Source organism: Sitophilus oryzae, unplaced genomic scaffold (assembly GCF_002938485.1).
Source record: "Sitophilus oryzae breed Bouriz unplaced genomic scaffold, Soryzae_2.0 scaffold_811_pilon_pilon, whole genome shotgun sequence".
Lineage (NCBI taxonomy): Eukaryota > Metazoa > Arthropoda > Insecta > Coleoptera > Curculionidae > Sitophilus > Sitophilus oryzae.
This window is the reverse complement of record NW_022147430.1, coordinates 947,175-965,684: the sequence shown is the minus strand read 5'-3', so window position 1 is coordinate 965,684 and position 18,510 is coordinate 947,175. Positions and strand designations below refer to the sequence as shown.

The 18,510-nt window shown below is 31.6% G+C and overlaps 1 protein-coding gene across 4 annotated transcripts in view; it reads right to left on the bottom strand.

Moving 5' to 3' along the window:
• The window catches only part of LOC115889163 (putative uncharacterized protein DDB_G0282133), a 157,884-nt gene extending 143,438 nt beyond the window's left edge, over positions 1-14,446 (bottom strand). For all 4 annotated transcript variants that reach the window (XM_030909109.1, XM_030909110.1, XM_030909112.1 and 1 more), the window contains exon 1: positions 14,365-14,446. The gene's annotated coding sequence lies outside the window, so the exon portion shown is untranslated. The remainder of the gene's footprint in view (positions 1-14,364) is intronic.
• Between the last annotated feature and the right edge of the window lie 4,064 nt (positions 14,447-18,510).

Genomic DNA, 18,510 nt, shown 5'->3' with positions numbered 1-18,510 from the left:
TTGGTAAAATATGTCCTACTTTCCATACCTCTGGAAAAGAGCCTTGATTAACTATTTCATTAAATAAATTTCTGACTTCGTTTATGCAAAACGGAAGAACTATTTTTAGCATATTAATACTTATATTGTCGTTGCCCAAAGCTTGCGATTTGATATAGTTAAGTGCATCAAATATATCTTGGGAACATATTTCAGAAAAGTTAAAATTTATATTATTATTAAAACGATTTTTTTGTAGTATTCAAATAAATTATCACATGTTTTTAATTAATGAACAACAGTTGTAAAATGAGTATTAAGTAAGTCGGGGTTTTTAAGTAATTAAGTATCATAGATTTACTGGATGATTTAGTTTTAATTCCAAAGCGTGAAAGATTTTTCGAGTTGTTTTTGGTTGAATCAATAGTGTGTTTCATATAAGCTTTCTTTTCCCTGTCAACTGCCGAATTTACCTGATTTCTGAGTTCAACATAGTACTTACGATCTGCAGGAGTCCTAGTGAATAAATATCTGCGATGAGCTTTATTTTTTGCTTTAATCATTAATTTGAGGTTGTATATTATGTAAGGTCGATAATGTTTTTTCTGTGTTATCTGGCGTACGGGCGCATGAACATCAAATAAATTTAAAATATACTGATTTAGTAGTGAAATCTTAGAATTAATATTATCCGTAAAAACTATATTGCCCCAGGGTGTATTGTATAATGCGTTACTTTTAAACGCATCCTCATCAAAGTTTTTAAAATCTCTATAGAATACTGGAGCTTCACAATCACTACTCAATCTAATAACTACATTACAAGACACCATAAGGTGATCACTCATTTTTTCCATATCAATAGTGTTAACATTATTTACAGTTAAATTTTCGCTCACACAAATTACATCAGTAACTCGCGTAGGTACATTTATAATCTGATTCAAACTAAAACTTGATAATAGTGCTAATGTTTTCTTGGTATCACTAGACTGACGATTTAATAGATTTATATTAATGTCTCCTAAAATTACAATAGAATCTGTCTCGAGAAACACCCTTTCAATAATAGTAGTTAACTCCAAGAGGCTATCATTAATATTTGTAAACTTTGGTGGCCTATAAACTATTCCTAAACCTAATTTTACCTGGTTAACACTAAAAGTAATCCAAAGTTCGGATTATATACCGGGTGCGTATCAAAAGTGGTTCAGACCTATAACTTCTTTATTTTTTCAGATAAAAAAAACGAGATTTGGTATGTTTGTATATGACGTTAATTGGTGTTGATTGACGTATTCAATTGTTTTTGGTCACTTCCTGTTTCACCAGAAATAACTACAACTTTTGATTTTTAAATGGCACCCTCGGTATTTTTTTGCTTTATTCGATAGAAAAATGATATTCCGAATAAAATGACATAATATGTCAACTTTTGACATTCTCGCTTAATAAAAAATAGTATTTTAAATTTCAATCTAGAGTGCCATAGCTATTTTAAAAACGCATACATATATATATATATATATATATATATATATATATATATATATATATATATATATATATATATATATATATATATATATATATATATATATATATATATATATATATATATATATATACATATATACGACTGCCATTACTAGCTGACGAGTATTCGACACGCATCAAAAGATGGTCACGCAAGGCGTTTTCTTTCATGACCTTTTCTGTGACTGAAAAGCCCGATACGTGATGTTATTTGCATCGGGCACCGGACATTCAAAAATCTCATTGCATTGTTGCCTCTTTACTTTTTGGTTGTCGCTGTTAACTGAGTTTACAATTCTTCTCCATTGAGTTCTATTGTGAACTGCTTCTTCCTAATGATTCTGCATGTTAATCCCCTTTAACTCTTTCAGGTACGGAAAATTGCCATAAAAAAACACTAGCAGTACGAAGAAAAAATGTATTCCAAAAATCAAGATTTTGTACATTTTTCTAACAAAAGATGCTTAAAAACAAACACAAAGATAAATTTCAAACAATTAGACCTATTGTTATTAACAAAATATGGTGGTTTAATATGTACACCACAGTACCTGAACATTAAAAAATACTAATTATGGTAATTCTGAAAACAAGTTTTTGTGGCCCCCAAACAAAGAGGTACATTGCAAACACTGCATTGCCAGTTGGTCCTGACATCATTATTTTTGGTACTACAGACAGCGCATCTCCTGCGAGTAGTACGCATTGGTTGATGAGCACTTGATGTCAATCTTATTGCTTTTGAAACGGATGGTTTGTGTTTTTTCAAAGGTAAAGATAATTCCGTAGGCAATGACAAATGCTTAACTAAATTATTTGATACCAGACCCTCTGACACTTGCCTTCGAAAATTTTTTATTGTCAATTGAGGAGATTTTCCTAATAATTTATTTATAATGAATGCATTTACAAGCGCTGAGTCGATAAAGAAGAAAAATATTCGGTGCCACCATTTGTGACTTTTTCTATCGATACCATAAGCAGCCCTAAGCTGATCAAATTTATCCACAAAATTCATGTTCTTATTATAATCCCTAAGCATAATAGGACATGGCACTTGAACCTGCGTCCCATCTTTTTCCTTTCTTTTCACCTCAGTGCTTGAAGACGGATTGTGATAATTTGATAACAAATGTACCGACCTTCTATCACGCCATTTTACCGCTGCCAGACCCGTATTACTAGAATACCAATCAAAATCTCCCCGTTTTAGCTCTTTATCTGTCTTAAATTTAGGCAGATTTTTCCTTGTTGAGTTGACAGTGCCACAAGCATACAAATGTTGTTCACGAAGCTCTTCCATCAGTGGTACACCGGTAAAAAATTGTCAAATAAGACTTTATGGTTTTTGTTTCCTATTTCAGAAGTCATATTTTTAACTACTCGAGCACCTAAATTCTGTTCAACTTCATTCCCTACTTTTCCTGTGTAAATTTCAAAATTTAGGCAATACCCAGATGAATCAACATCCACATTTTGTAGCCCCTTTTTATAGGCTTTTTGGACATATATTGTTTTATAGAAATAGGACCGATTTGAATTTGATCATCGATTCATCCACCGCTACATTCTCATGTGGCTGAAGACAATTCGAAAATTAGCTTTTAGGGAATCCAAAAACGGCCTTACTTTATATAATTTATCAAAATTAATTGTATCACGTGCCGGAATAACACTATTGTCATTGAGGTGAACATGTGATAGGAGCCAACCGAATCGGTGTAAAGTCATAATCCGACTTATGTAAGGATCATGTAAATCAGGCGCTGTGCTCCAGTAATCTCTGTAGCTTGGATATCGTTTTATTCCCATTAGGAGGTTGATTCCCAAAAATGCCTTTATTTCGTCTGAGTTAGTTTTTTTGTATGGTTTGCCCATGTTGGAAAATTTTTGTTCGGCATATAAATTAGTTTGGAAAACTATATGATTGATAATGTCATCGGTAATAAATAGTCTAAAAATATCTAGTGAGCTAGGGTTAGGAATATCTCTGATAAATTGAGGCAGTCCGGTATTTTTACTAAATGGAATTGGTGCATGAATATTAGCCAAATGCTTGTCCCATAAAATCTGTTTTGCGTTTTCGTTTCTGCTGCTAACCGAGCTAAAGGTACCAAATCTTCTGCATCCCACTCATAATCTGAATCGTCCGAAGCGGAAAGCACGTATTCAGGTTCAGGTTCTTCATTATCACGAACTAAACTAGTGGAAGCATCCGCATCTTGATCATTTTCATCGGTACTGTCATTTTCTGAACCTGAATCTGACGGTATTGCTACATTTTGTTCGTCAATGACATCTAGGATGTCATATAGAGCATTTGGATCCAGTGAAGTAAGATAATCATATCGGTATTTGCGATCGCTGTTCATTACCTTAGAAGTATGGTGGTTCAATTTTTGAACACTGCACTAACAAAGAGAAAATGCGCATAATCAAACTAATATTCAATTAAATAAAGTATTAATTACCTTTTATGCATTACGTAAACCACTTTCCACAATTGTAAGCACAAAAAATTAGTCAAAAAGCACCTTTACCAAGCGCCACAAATTAACATAAACGTGCAGTAAATATTCGACCATCATTTTGCACTCAATTCAAACGACACACGCTAATATCGTTGCGTGGAGGGGGAAATTGCAAGGCCGGCATCCTAATACATGGCGGTACAATAAATAAACCGACGTAGCTTAGAGCCAGAAATTTAAATCTAGGTGGTTTATTATTTACCTCACCGTACCTCAACGCGTTAAAAATTGGTGGTTCAAATTGTGATCCACCGTACTTGAAAGAGATAAGTTTTCGTGGAAAATAAAAATATGAAAAATGGAAATAAAAGCACTAATGCTTAATAAAGGAGCCTTGGAAAAATAGATTTGAACGTCTAATGTTTTTAGTGTCTTGTCCTGGCCGGTTAAATAATCGTATTTTTAATCATATCTCAATTTTTTCAAATGGAACGAGTATGGCCCATTAGCATATTTGGAAAAAGCATTTTTTACGAATAATTTGATACCACACACCTTGGTATTTCGAGTCAAATTTTCGTTATGGACCACATCTTATAATTTCAAATGAACCATATGCGAAAATGTCAAAAGCATATGATATGTCATTCCAGTGAAACAGGAGGTGACCGAAAACAATTGAATACGTCAATCAATCTTAATTTATGTCATATACTAACATACCAAATCTTGTTTTTTTATCTCTAAAAATAAAAAAGTTATCGGGGTGAGCCACTTTTGAGACGCCCCCGGTATGTGAAATTACGATCTAAAATGTAGGAGTAAAAGATCCATTGTCATTTACACGTAGATATTTTTAGTTTGGAAATAAAGTCCAATTCGGAACTCGCACATACTTAATTTTTCAAAGTTTCGAACGAGTTGCGAGTATGAACCAATTTCTAAAGCCAAATGGCCGTGTTTTAAATACTCTTTTTGCTGAAAACTGATGAAAAAGTGTCATAAATTCGACTAGTGCAACTTCGAAACGCCAAATTAACGTCGGTGCTTATTTTGCGGCCACTCGTCAACTATTTTTCCGATACGCGAGAAATTACGGTTCGAAATGAAACATCCAGGCATTTCATCTCGCATACGCTCGGGCGATGTTTCTTTTTTGAAGTCGTATCTTCCGAATTATTATTTGGATGGGGCTCTTTTTAATTTAGAAATAATGAAAAGGTTTGTAATCGTGAAATGTAGATCGTCAGTTCTGCAGGTTTTCAATACTGTTATTTTTGCGATGTTTTTCCTTCAATATTTTTACATTGTCGTTTTTTTTTGTTTTTAGGTTAGCGATAGAAGGATAAAGTAATATCGTAATATCGAAGGATAAAGAAATAGTATACAGGGATTTATGAAAAAAAATTGATACATGAGCAGCACTGTAAATACCAAAAATTGAATATCAGTATTTTTATTATAGTGGAAGTGTGTTTAAGTGACCGCATTTTTCAATTAAATTGGGGTGAATATTGTGTAGACGAAAAGAATATTTCCTAGCTGCACAAAATGGAGAAAAACACTCATAATAAGTACATTCTTTTTCCATATTAGTTGTTAAATTCGATCATTGCTTTATACAGGGTTGTTCACCACATACGACACGGAGTATTGTAGCTAAACGATGAGATTTTTAGAAATTGTAAGTTTTAGGTTTGATGAAGGACTATTAGAGGTACAATTTAAAAATTATTTTACAAGATACAGAGTGTCCCAAATAAGTAAGAAATATCAAAGTTGTATTTTTTTAAATGGAACACTCTGTATATTATTACATTTTTAGTTTCTACGATTAAAATAAAGGTCAATTTGATTAAGGTTTATTACAGTTAAACCTTACCGTTTTTGAAATATTTTCAATTTTGTGAAATTGCAGCAAAAATTTTAAGGCTTCATTTCTCCAAGGGTATCAAAGTTTTTAATACTAAATATTTACTGAAGTTTATTTATTGATCAGTTATTGCGTTGCAATAATAAAAATAATACTACCTTATACAGAGGGTCTAAAAATGTATTTTAAATAATTATTAGCTTTAAACGGCAATAACTTGTTTAATTTAAATGGCACACCCTGTATATTTTATGACAATCAAAGGCACAATTTAATTGTCTATCAAATTGTATAATACCATTTTTTCCCTATCTCTTCAAGTTTCCGTAGAAAATACATTTTCTTGTAATTTAGAACTCATTTATCAATATACCCATGGAATACTGACATTTTAGATTATTTTTAAAGATGTACCAAATTTTTAAAGAGTACTACTAATATTGTCGATATAATTCGTTTATTTCATTAAAAAATAAAAAAAAAACTGTTTAAATATTTGTTAAAGACGACCAATTAATATGATTCCAGTATTCAAACTACATTAACTGACTGTTTGCGTTGATTAATAATAATTGCCCCAAATACTAAAAAACTGAGTTTTGTATGTGTATTAGACAGTGTGGTAAAAAGTAACACTTTAAAAATGATATTTATTTTTTAATAAATGCGTATTTATAACAACAGAGACGTTCATTTTGATAACTTATTATTATATTAATTTCTGACTCAAATCCACATTTATTTAGAATAATTTATTAACGAACACAATTAAGTATGTAATTAATTAGTATATAGGTGGAAATAATAGTGTTATATTTAATTAATGGTATACACTTTTATAAAGATTTAAATAGTTTCTTTTTTACAAAATGGGCTAGTAATATTATCGTTTTGCTAAAACATAATATTACTAGCCTGTACATTTTGTACATTTGTGGCTTTTAAAACAATCTAAAATGTCAATATTCCATGGGTATATTGATAAAATGAGTATATCTAAATTATAAGAAAATGCATTTTCTTGCTTAAAAACTTGAAGGGATAGGTAAAAATGGTACAATATCAATTAAATGTGTGCATCTGATTCTCCTAAAATATATAGGGCGTTCCATTTAAATTAAAGAAGTTATTGGTGTTTAAAGCTGGACATTATTTAAAATAAATTTTTAGACACTCTGTATAAGGTAGTATTATTTTTTATTATTGTAACACGTCTTGCCGCCATTACCCACCCCAACTTTATGCCACTCTCTAGGAATAGTAGAAGCAGTCACTACTATTGAAAATCAGTGGCAGGGGTTGTGTATTGTGTTTATATTTAAGCAGTTTTGTGTTTATTGTAATTAGTACGCGTTTTAACAAATATTATTATATTTGGCAAATGACTAAACAAAATGTAGGTACATTTAAAAGTAAAAATAATATTATAAGCTTTACTGGGAAAATATTATAAAAATTCCTGATATATTTTTATGAAACACGCAACTCGTGGATATATTTTTATGAATTAAAACTTTTGATACCCTTTGGAGAAATGAAGCCTTAAAATTTTCACTGTAATTTCACAAAATTGAAAATATTTCAAAATCGGTAAGGTTTCTTGCTATAATAAACCTTAATCAAATTTACCTTTATTTTAATCGTAGAAACTAAAAATGTAATAATATACAGGGTGTTCCATTTAAAAAAATACAACTTTGATATTTTTTACTTATTTGGGACACTCTGTATCTTGTAAAATTATTTTTAAATTGTACCTCTAATAGTCCTTCATCGAACCCAAAACTTACAATTTGTAAAAATATAATCGTTTAGCTACAATACTCCGTGTCGTATGTGGTGAACAACCCTGTATACATGGCCATTACAAAAAGTCAAATCGAGTCTGAATGAAAATTAGTAGTGTAATTTTATTTAAGGTTTAAAAAAAATGGTATAAAATGGTAGACGAGATTTTTCGTGTAATGTTGTCCCAAGTATTGTACTTTAAAACCATTATTTCAGTTTCTGCGGTAAACTGCGATATTTTAAGTTTTCGATTTTTTTTAGGAGAATGTTCAGTACTTAAAATAAAAGATATTTTTGAACAATCGTACAATAATGCCAAAAGTGAAAGAATGGCAAAAATTTGTGAAAAAATTAAGTTATGTTTACATTTAGAAGATTGTTCTGAAGAAGTTGATTCGTTTTTACATGAAGAAAGTCCTTTCCAGGTGAGAAAGTTCTTGAAGTTTTTTCGTTCTTTGTTTTTTTGTTGAACTTAAATTATTGCCCTTTATGATTTTAATTTAATTGTTTTAATATTCAAACTGAGATTGCCATAATATTATCTGTGACTGAATAATTGTGATAGAAATAACTTTTTAACCTTTTTTGAAAAAAAAAATCTTTTAATTTGTTTTGTGATTGTATTTTATATTTTTTGACCTCTGTATGACTATTGGAATTTGTTTATTATTCTGATTGTAATTATTTTAGCTTTCTTGGGCCTGAAGATGGAAATTGTTGAGTCCCGAAACATGTCGCCCCCCTTCTCTTTTTGAAGCAAATTAAATTTAAATAAATATCTGAAAAGATTGTGACTTTTTTGTCCCCTACCCCTCGTCAGAGATTTTACTTTGATATGTACTCACACTGGGTTGGAAAACTTTTCTTTTTAATTTGTTATTTACTAATAATGAGAAATAATTACCCTTTGGGCTGCAGGAGATTTTTTCCATATTTATAAAAATTATAATTATTTTTTTTTGCCAAAAATATTTTTAGTTTATTTTTATATCATAAAAATTAGTTTAAAATATAAAATATTATGTTATCTTTTATTAGTAATGTAAGTAAATACATTTTCTGGCGGTAAAAATCAAGTATTCCATTTTTGTCCACCTTCCCCTATATTTCAAAACATTGTGCGTCGCGTCGCGTTGTGTTGTGACAATATCACATATTAATAAAATTATTGTTGAAAAAATGTTAAGCGTAGTTTACACGGGCAAGTAAATTATCGCAAGTATATGTCTGAGAGCACTTCTACCAAACTTGCATAATGTAAACAGTATCCGAAAGCACTCTCCCAGCAAGTCACAAAACTTGCGGGGAAGTGGTTGCGACGAAAGACGCTTGCAAGTGTAAACAGGTTGTGAGAGTGCTCTAGCGAGTTGAAATTTATTTCCGTCTTGTGGAAAGTTTTTGGTGCAAGTGATTTTCGAAGGCGTGTTAAATAACGATATTAAAATGGAGTATGTGGTCGAAAGAAGATACCATCACTTTGACTAATTTATTTGAAGGATTTCCGGAATTGTGGCAAAAAAAAATCGAAAATTTACAGAGATAGAGCTAAAAAGCAAAAAGCAATCAAATTTATTGCTGATAAATTCAACACAACTGAGGCTGAGATTCAGTCCAAGCTACATAATATTCGTACCCAAGCAAACCAGGAGTGGAACAAAATTATAAAAAGAAAAAGTAAAATTGACTTCTGACGTTCGCAGAAAATTGTTTAAATGCTTTGGGTCTTCATTTCTTTTTTTTTTAATAACATCGCGTAAGCTCCCAGACTAGGCCTCCTGGAAATCCATTCTTTAACCCATATTCTTTTTCTAGATTTTCTGGACTGTTTGCGTAAAATTGCAACAAGAAGAGCAGTGGCTGCAGCTCTCTTTTTACGGCGCGACATTTTTCTACTAAACAATATACTTGTGCAATATACACCATACCGTGTATACGTGCATGCAATTTCTTGCTCAAAGCATATGCCTAGAAAATACTTGTTGCAAGAAATTGCTTTAAAATTTGCTTTAATGTAAACACTATCGCAAGTTACTCTAGCAAGTTCTATCGCAATTTTCTATCCCGTGTAAACTAAGGTTTAACGCGTAAAGTAAAGCAAGGGCGTTTTTGGGTGCAATAACATTCAATAACTCAACTTTCCCGGATATTCAACTCTTCCGAAACAACATTTTATAGAGTCAGTTTCTCACACCAATTTGATCAAAAGCAAAGATAGATTCAAGGACCACAGGACAAATTCACAGGACCCCAGCTACTTGCAATATATGTCGAACACGTCTTCAGTTTGTGCGTTTACATGTGAATTGAGATATTGAGCAATGGACTAAAGTCCTTTTTATGGATGAATCGCGGTTTTGCCTGCGAAGCATTTTTCCGAGACGTTCGTTTTAAAGCAGCGTATCTCCAATACAAACAGAGATAATGTCGTGATTAAAAAAACAAAATGCTCACAAAAGATGAGACTACAATGTGATTTAATTTAGCAATAGCTACGACAGCTGCTGCGCCCTACAGGGTATTACAAAGTTAGGACAAAAAACTTCGTCTTATTTTTGTGCCCTATATATGCTCAAAATAAATTCGGAATAAAAATTTCTTTATTTCAATTTAAAAAAATATCATCAAAATCTAATGAGTGGTTCCCGAGAAATACAACTTTGAAATTGGGACTAGTTTTCTGTGGCCAGTTTTTTTGCCGATGAGTTTATAATAATTTTTTCGTATACTCGCTATTTAGCTATTTAAACATGTGTATTTGTATATTATTTGCGATATTCTCCGATGGTGGCAGCACCGGCGGAGAATGTACCAAGCCTATAATAATTAATATGTATGCTCATAAGGAGTTTCGTTTATTAATTTTGATATATTTTAATAGTATTAGCGGTAAAGAATATAAAAATTAATAAAAAAGATATAATAATATAGACACCAGTTATACTAAGGAAAAACGTAAATGTATAATTTAACTATGACTGAAATAAATTACATGCTCCGCGTTAATGCACATACAACATAGCGTATTTCTTCATGTTCAAACAGGAGCAAACAGAGAATGCACACACTTAACGTGGAAATTAACGCTTCGCGAGAAATTTCAAACTTCGCCACGAACAGGCATCCAATTAGGTTTATCAACTGGCTAAACGTACCGAAATTCGACCTAAATTTCTCGAGTAACGAAGTATAACATGTACTGTTTGATATTTGAAATTGTATGGCTAAGATAAATAAATATAGAAAAAAGAAAGATGAAAAAATATCAGGTGGTGGGTCAATTTTTTAGCTGAAATGATTTATAAGAAAGAAACAAAAAATCCAGTAGGTATAAAGCTTTCCCAAACCCAAAATAATAAAAATTTCTCTGCGCAAATGCATCATTTTCTTTTTTTCCGACTTTAGAATAACTAAAATTAGTGACATGGAAACATATTCCTGCTTTACATTCCATCATCATCATTTAGCTTATACCGTCCACTGCTGAACAAAAGCCTCCCTTAACTCTAGCCATTTCCTTCTATTTTGTGCCACTTGAATCCAGTTTCCAGCCACCCTCTTAATGTCATCTGTCCATCGACTAGGAGGTCGTCCTCTGCTTCTATAGGCCTCGTGTCTCGGTCTCCATTCCACAAGTCTCTTTGTCCACCGTCCATCTGTCATCCTAGCCACATGTCCTGCCCAATTCCATTTAAGATGTAAGACAGATATCACCGCATCTCTTACTCCTGTTCGATTTCGTATTGTATGATTAGGTATTTTATCTCTGAGTGTAACTCCCAACATGGACCTTTCCATTTTTCCGTTGCATGACCTGTATTCTATGTATGTTCTTTTTTTTTGTCAAAGTAAGCATTTCAGCTCCATACGTGAGGACAGGCAAGACACACTGATTAAAGATCTTTCTTCTTAAACATATGGGAATATCAGATCTCAGTATATGCCTTAGTTTGCCAAATGCCGCCCACGACAAACCTATTCTTCGTAGAATTTCGTGGGTCTGATTATCCCTTCTAATACCGATCTCATGCCCTAAGTATTTATAATATGCACTTGTTCCAAAGGTATGTTATTAATGTTTGAATTTCCACTTTTGTCATGTATTGTGTCTTTGACAAGTTAATTTTCAAACCGACTTTTTCCGAAGCATCATTCAGCATATCCAGCATATTCTGTGCCTGCTGTATGTTGTCTGTTATTAAAATAATGTCATCTGCAAAACAGAGATGATTTATCAATTTGCCATCGATGTTAATTTCTGTTGAATCCCAGTTTATCATTTTTCACATACTTTCTAGCACAGCAACGAATAGTTTAGGGTACAGTGTGTCGCCTTGTCTTACCCCTCGATCGATATTGAATTTGTCTGTGCATTGATTTGTCGATATTCTGACGTTTGCCTTGGCATTATCATATATATGTCTTATGATTGAGGAGTATCGATGATCGATGCGACTCTCACTTAGTGTCTCTAGAAGCTTCCGCTGGTCTACCGAATCGAAGGCCTTCTCGAAATCCGCGAAGACACAATCTTACATTCTATACACTTTTCTAAACATAAACACAAAAAACTTGCGGAAATAGGCCATTTCCATATTGAAATAAAATAGTGTTACCTTTAGAAAAACTGAAATCAGTTAGTTACACACGTTTTACATTCTAATCGTTCTTCTAAATTTGCACATTGTTTTCATTTTTGAAAAGGTTAAAGTGTTATAAATTTTAAGAATTAATAATAAAATTTAAGAATATTAATAAAAATGTAGGGAATTACGAATGACAATGATGACATCAAAGCAATCAAATTCGTATTAAAATTGTGAAATAATAGAATCACAATAAAGGTTTAAACTATTATACCGTGCTGGCAACTGTTACTTTTGGGTCGGCATTTACATGTGTGGAAGTAAATCGCATAGGGATCTTATTAAGTCGGAGTGAGAGAAATGCGACCGACCGACGCGACGGTGTGCTGTTGCGGCGTTGCCGATACGCCTTTCCCTATCAAGTAAAGTAAAATCACGATCGCAAACCGCATATTTTTAAAAGACTTTTTTTTCAAGAGATAACTAGATAAAATCATTAGACATGTTTCTGAGCATCTGAAATGGAATTATAAGGATATCGTTAGGGTATCATTATTTTATAACGAGAAAACGTCAGTAATCGCGACAATTTAAAAACTCAACTGTTTAACACATAACAGGCCATAACTCAAGAACCACTTTAGATATTGAAACTTTTTTTATTTTCAAGATCGGATATTTTACAATATGTTTACATAAGAAAAATTCTCGATAAGGTTGTTTTTTCCATTCAAAAATTGTTAACAATCCATCCATTTACTTTTAGAGCATAGCAATTTTCAGCAATCGTGTAATTTTTTTATTGATAAAGACTTTCACATACTGTCTACAAAGAAAATACAGCAGAAATATTAACAAAGTTCTTGAAAAAACTACAATCTATTATTTCTAATAGATTTTGAGATATCGAGTTTTGAATTCAGAGTTCTAATAGCGCGACCACTATCGAACACCCACTCAATTCCACTTATTTTTACAAAAAATGCAAGTGATTCCAGCTTGCACTTAAAAAAGTTCAAGCCATAGGGAAAATTACAACGACTCGTTAATAAATAAACAAATTAAGTATCACGAGACGTAATGAAATCGTGAAGCTGAACGCATGACGTACACCTTTCCCTAGAACTTTAAGTACTGACAGAGGTATTGATTGGGTCGACCGGTCAACTGCGACAAATCTGCTATATCCACGTCTCTTAGCGATGTGCACAGTTCCTCGGTTTATTTCATACGTTTGGCAACGTGTTTACTGTCCTCTGTTTATTCAGTACATTATAAACGCTTTGTACTCTTCTTACATACGGAAATCTCGACCCAAGACTAACCTTTGCCAGCTCTTAGTAGGTATATGTTACCGTTATAAATGTTTATTAAAATCAGGACTGTATCTTTAGCCTTTAACGTTTTTTTTTAATTAGTATAGAGTATCCAATGCAGCGTAATGTGACATTACGACAATGGGCACCAAAACCATCTCGTCATATTAAAAAATTATATCAAAAAGTAATGATGATTGAAAAAACTGCAAATTGACCGTGGTCAGTTCATTTCGTCCTTAAAAATTAACCAAAGCATGTATTGACTTGAATCAAAAAACAAAACAAACTGCTCAGGAGTCATATGCTTTGTTCGGGTTCTTGTTATTAACGATTCTGAACCGTCCTAGAACTATGCAGCGCATGCGCAAATGAAATAACTTCTTCATATTTCCTTCTGCGCACGCGTATCACAGTTCTAGGACGGTTCAGAATCGATAATAAGAAAAACCCGAAGTAAGCTATAGTTCTGCCCGTAAAATTATATTTTAGGAAAATTTACACAAGAAATTATTGCACAGGGTGTTTTAAAGTTATAATAAAAAACAACCCCTCGATTAACTCTGTATAATATGCCGAATACTAAAGTTAATAAAAAGCGTAGTTTACGAATTAAAGTTGATATAATTATATACAGTGTGCTAAAAAATTCATAAAAATAGGGCTAAAAATAACAAAAATATAACACTTTAAATTTGACCAAAATTTTTTCCGTTGCGTTTTTTTTGCATCTGAGTGTAGTTTGTTTTAATGTCTTACCTTTTGGCTTAGACTACGTATTAGAGGACAAATATGAAAATAAGTTTGTATTCACTTACCCCGATATATAAAAATGAAAACCTTTGTCTTGTTAGCACTGATCTGAATATTCACTGGAGAAAATGTCACAGAGCTTTCAAATATGACAATGTGAAAATAAATATTTTGGTTAAATTCATAGATAAAAAAAATAACCTTGATTATAACGATCTATCAAAGAATGAAATCGAAATTATATTACCATAGAAACCCCTTTTAATTTTTAGAACTTCGGTGAAAAAATTCAACTACATTCTCATGTTTTTTTTAGTTTTCTCTAAATAGGCCAGTAAGCGAGGATAAAAATAGGGTATTACCTCCGAATTCTTGACACCCGCACCGATTGACGTGAAATTTTAACAGTGAATAGAGATATATATAAGAAACAAAAGGTACATAGTAGCGATGTGTGCTTTCACCCTGGGGGTGAATGCCACCCCTTCTCTTGGGTGAAAAATAAATCACCCATTTTAATTTTGGTATATAAAAACCAAACCAAAAATCAATAAAGGGATGAATTCTAAGCAAAAAATGTTTTATAACATTTTTTCAGAAAAGTAATATTTTCCGAGTTATTTAGGATTGAAAATGTTGATTTTTCATCTAAAAATTGCATATTTTTTTGAAATTTTTTATAAATAACTCGAAAATCTTAAAAATAAAGCTTTTGGAATAACGAATCGATTCATTTTTTATTGTTTACCGTAGGTGTAGTAATAGCCGATTTATCACTCTGTAAACTTCATTCTTTATTTTTCGAAAACTAAATTGCAGCCTTTTACCGTAAAATAATGGCGAAAGAACACATTTTTCTAAAAAAGAAAATATATGTGTATGACCGTTTATAAAGCAGGGTTGGCATGATTTAAATCAAATGATTTAAATCAAGTGATTTTTTTTAATTTTAATCATGTGATTTCAATCAAAAAATTGATTTTATTGAAACTTTATAATAAATCAAAAAATAACTGTAAAAGTTATAAAAATCTATCTTAGAAAAATATAAAAAATATTTCTATAACAGATATAACAGATAATAGATCGAAAAATAATTGTACATTTTATAAAACTGTATAAAAATACCTATTCATCAATTTAAATGGTGAACCGATTTTTGAAGTAATTTCGTGTGAATCCATAAGACTGCTAAACGCAGGGATTTATTTTAAAATTATGGTATTAATAATAAATTATAGTATGTTTCCAAATTCTTACCTTATTTTGATTTGCAGTAAGTACTTTACACTTTGATATTAGATAATACTAATTTCATTCTCGATTTAAGACTAATTCCTAACAACAGTTTGACTTACTGTACAGGGTGGGTCAAATTCGACGCTTTTAAATGGAAACACCCTTTTCTATAGGAGGTAGACGAAAACTAATATCGGTGTCTGGAGCTCAATTTTCATCAAAAACATGATGGTGAAAACCGCACATCAATATCTGTTACCGTTTCGGAGTTACGGGGTGTTTTTCAAAAATGTGCATTTTTAACAAATCGCTGTAACTTTTTTGCTATGGAAAATTTTGTATTTCTATGAAAACATTTCCAAAGCACTTTTTTACGTAGAATTTAATGGTTTAAGTATAATTTTTTTTAAATTAATAATTTAAGAGTTATCAAGAAAAAAATTGATTTTTTATTTGGGACACCCTCTATATTTTTAATTAACTGAAAGGAATTCAAAATTACCTATCCAAAAATATAGCACACTTGATATTTTGTTATAATCCCCTTAGAAATACAGAATTTTTAAGTTCGCCACTTTTAACTAGTAGGCTTTGGGCCCTTTATTGATGATCCGCCCTTAATGGAACTCGAAAACATGTTTTTCCAGCAAGACGACGCACAGCCTCTGAAGGCTGAAGTTATCAGCAAATTTTTGCAGCCAATTTCAAGAATAACTGGATAGCTAACCAAGATCCCAGCCGTTGGCCGTCGAGGCCGCCTGACTTAGTGCCCATGGATCTAATCCTATGGATATATTTGCGGAAGAATAAAGGTTCCTTATTCTTCCGTATAATCTAGACATAATTAAAAATACTCAGCAGTTATGAGAGGGTATCTTTCACCCCCACTGAGTTAATGAATTCCGCGAGAAATGTTCAAAAACTGCCCCGTCTGTCCATAACAGAAGACGGTCGACATGTCGAACACGTGTAGCAATGTCTTGGTACGCTATTAATTTTTATTGTTATTAGATATAGTTTAAATGTGTTGATGTTGGTTAAATATATTTTAAATTGTTATAAAATTCTGCATCTCTCAAAGCAAATATTATTTTCGTTTTGATTGATGCTCACTCAATTTTTTTGCATTACAGCCGGTGCCGTTCAAGGCCTACTTATTTAAAGCGGGCGAATTTTTATATACTCTATATCTCGAAGAGGAATCGAGCAAAATATCAAGTGTGTTATATTTTTGGAAAGGTAATTTTAAATTCTTTTCAATAAATTTAAAATATACAGGGTGTCCTATATAAAAAATCAATTTTTCTGTTGATAACTCTTAAATTATTAATTTAAAAAAAATTATACATAAACCATTAAATTCTACGTAAAAAAATGCTTTGGAAATGTTTTCATAAAAATACAAAATTTTCCATAGCAAAAAAGTTACAGCGATTTGTTAAAAATGCATATTTTTGAAAAACACCCCGTAACTCCGAAACGGTAACATATATCGATATGCGGTTTTCACCATCATGTTTTTGACAAAAATTGAGCTCCAGACACCGATATTAGTTTTTGTCTATCTCCTATAGAAAAGGGTCTTTCCATTTAAAAGCGTCGAATTCGACCCACCCTGTACATTTTGAGGTCCATCGTAAAGCTATTCCGACGTTACAAGGAGGCACAAAAAGTACATTTTTACTTCGAATAAAACACCATTTTTTTAAAACATTACAAATAATTTTTTAATCAATTTCAAACATTGCAACTAATACAAACAGTAATCGAGAAACGATTTGTACACTCGTTGAATTTGACAACCAACATCAGTTTAATAATATATTTTTGCACTTTTATGCTTAGGCGTAACAGTGCTTTACTTTTATGCCTACCCGTTAAAATGACAAAAATTACTACTTTAGAGACGTTTGAAAAAAAATCCTTTTGATCTGAAGAGAGCGACTTTTTTTGCGGAATATATTGGTGACCGATGTGGAAAAATGACACGCGCCATAGAATTGTTAATGTTATCGGTATCGCTCAGAGTTATAAAGATTTAGCCATTTTGGATAGGAATTTAATTTGAAATAAGTCCTAGTCATTTGGAAATCCGATTTAAATATTGTTTTGAATTAAAATCAAAAAAATCTGATTTAAATTAAAAAAATCCGATTTAAATAAAAAAATCTGATTTTTTTGATTTTTTTAAAAAATCATGATTTTTTCCAACCCTGTTATAAAGTGCTTGAAAAGACATTTTAAATGTCTTTTTTTAAAGGTCTTTTCAAGTTTGTAGCTCGGCTTCAAAAACTCGCGGAGTTATGAAAAAAATAAAATGGTTACCTCATTTTTTCGGAAAAAAATTAACAACAAAATCTATGACTAAAATCATAAAAATAAAAACTATCAATTGGTAGAAAATTACACGAGCTACAAATTAACATCCATAATTGAACAGTCTTGAACTCTTCATTTTTACGAGATTTTTGGGTTTTAAGTGCTCAAAGAAGGTGGTCCTTACATGCAAGTCAAACTAAAAAAAAACGTAATATCTACGAAATAAAGAGATCTACAGAAAAATTGAAAGAGAGCAAAAATATTGCAAAAAAGACCTTCAATATTCCTCTGTTGCATTGTTTACGAATCTTGCTTAGTTTTTGAGATATGTCAAAAAATTAAAAATTTTTAAAAAACAAAAAATAATTTTTTTTCATTATTTTCGACTCTTTTCCAATTTAGGCATTGTAAACTGCTTGAACTTGCAGAGTCAATTGTTAGTACCTAACTATAGCCAACTGTACAGGGTGTCCCACTAAGAATAGCTCTCGGCTGTATCTGTATAGTCTATTTATAACTAAAGAGGCTGTGGGAAATTGCTGGAAATTATTTTCAAGTTTGTAGAACGACCGCTAGGGGGCGCCACTGCAACGAAAAATAAGAAAATGGAGTTTTTACACAATTTTGCGTAGATAAGATATACTATAAGTAAC